Source organism: Lissotriton helveticus, chromosome 6 (assembly GCF_964261635.1).
Source record: "Lissotriton helveticus chromosome 6, aLisHel1.1, whole genome shotgun sequence".
Classification (NCBI taxonomy): domain Eukaryota; kingdom Metazoa; phylum Chordata; class Amphibia; order Caudata; family Salamandridae; genus Lissotriton; species Lissotriton helveticus.
Genome location: NC_136067.1, coordinates 563,189,038 through 563,190,798, shown reverse-complemented (window position 1 = coordinate 563,190,798; position 1,761 = coordinate 563,189,038). Strand labels below are relative to the sequence as shown.

The window sequence follows — 1,761 nt, the reverse complement described above, 5'->3', positions numbered from 1 at the left end:
GTGTTGTTTATGCATCCAGTGTGGTCCCGCCATTTGTCTTTGTGCTACGATCTGTGTGAGAAGACCTGTCCCGAAAGAAGTGAAGGATAATAAGATGATGCTACAGCAACACCTTGATGACCTGATGAGAATAGATATAGACCTGGATTCAGATTAACATGAGTTTAGGTTATTGCCTACTGAATGGCAAAAGGAGGGGCTGAGGTTCTGCGATTCTCAAACCAGACTCCATTTTGTTTGAGTTGTTCGTGACGCCATTTTGTGTTGCCTTCACGTAGGCCTATGGAGTAACCGAACGAACAAAGTTGCATGGGCTTCGTTGTTCATGTACGTATTAACTAGGCCTTTTCTGACATGTGAGTGAACTGCAGGACACTGACCCCGTCACCTGAAACTGACCCTTTGCGAAACCAATTTTCCTGGCTGATCGTTGTCTGAGATTGCCAATCAATGTTCAGGATATCGTTAACTTTAGTGTTCTTGTACATATCTTATCCTATTCAGCATCTGAACTATTTCATTTTCCTATGTCTTTTCATTACATGGGTAGTGCTTTCAATTATGGGTTTGTCCGGCTTGTGGAAATTTAATTTAGGACTTTCCTAATAATTAACTTGTGGGTTGGTACAATGTAAAGTGAGCTTTTTATGATGGGAAAATGTATGTCACTCGTCAGTATTTGTTGCAGTGGGTGTGCATTTGTAATGAGCAAAATATGTATAAAAAGAGATGTCTTGCTCTCCGAAAATTGAGCAGTTTCCTGAGTTGTACACCGTGTTGTATTGCTGGGATTACTGTTACTAGCTGCAGCTAATAAATTTGATCTTTGACGCCATCCAGAAATATTTTGTGTCTCTGTATACCAAGACAGGAGAACCCGAACACTTTGGGCGTGCCCCTGGCGCCGCTGGATTCTAAAACCCTTTTCTTCAAACCCACGCTCGTCAGCACCGGGACCTGACAGAAGAGGGACCATCCAACCAACATGCAGGGAGCACAAAAGCCAAGACACCCGCACCAGAAAAGGGGACTGGGATTGCCAGTCTAAACACACACCTGAGATGGCACAAAAGCCACAGCACAGCCAGCGAAACCAAACAGGCACAGTCGGAGGCCAAGCCAAACCAGCCACCAGCTGGCAGACCAGAAGCGACCGGAGACAACCCCAGACGTGCCAACCCAGAAGCATAGAACACCAGTCCCACACAGGCAAGAACAAGGCCAGACGGGGAAACAGGGTGGAAAGACCACAGGCCACAAGAAGGGCCAATGAAGGAGGAGTGCTTGGGCAACCGGGGAAGACAACAAAAACCCAAACCCAACACCAGCCAAAGAAAACCCAGCAAAAGCAAGCAGAAAAAGCAGGCACCAAACCAGATGAGAACCACGCCTGCGAAGAGAACAGCAGACAAGAGTAGGCCCAGGAGCTACAGCACCTGGTGAACCCAGGTGGTTACCCATCCAGGTACTAACCAGGCACAACCCTGCTTAACTTCTGAGATCAGAGGAGATCAGGTGCATTCAGGGTGGTATGGCTGAAGGCTTGCAAGGCTGTTGCAAGGCTGTTGCCAACCCTCAGGCAACAGCCAGGTGGTGAGGGGGATGGGACACCACGGCCCCCAACGGACAACCAGAGGCAGACCCCAGATGCCCGCACTCCAAAGAAAGGGAAAAGGAAACAGCATGAACAGGACCTGAAGGGACAAAGCGCAGCACAGGGTAACATTCAACTGGCAGAAGCAGGCACCAGATTGAGGGACG

At 48.4% G+C, this 1,761-nt stretch overlaps 1 pseudogene; it reads right to left on the bottom strand.

Moving 5' to 3' along the window:
• Positions 1-1,424: 1,424 nt before the first annotated feature.
• Positions 1,425-1,543, bottom strand: LOC144764115 (5S ribosomal RNA; annotated as a pseudogene).
• Between the last annotated feature and the right edge of the window lie 218 nt (positions 1,544-1,761).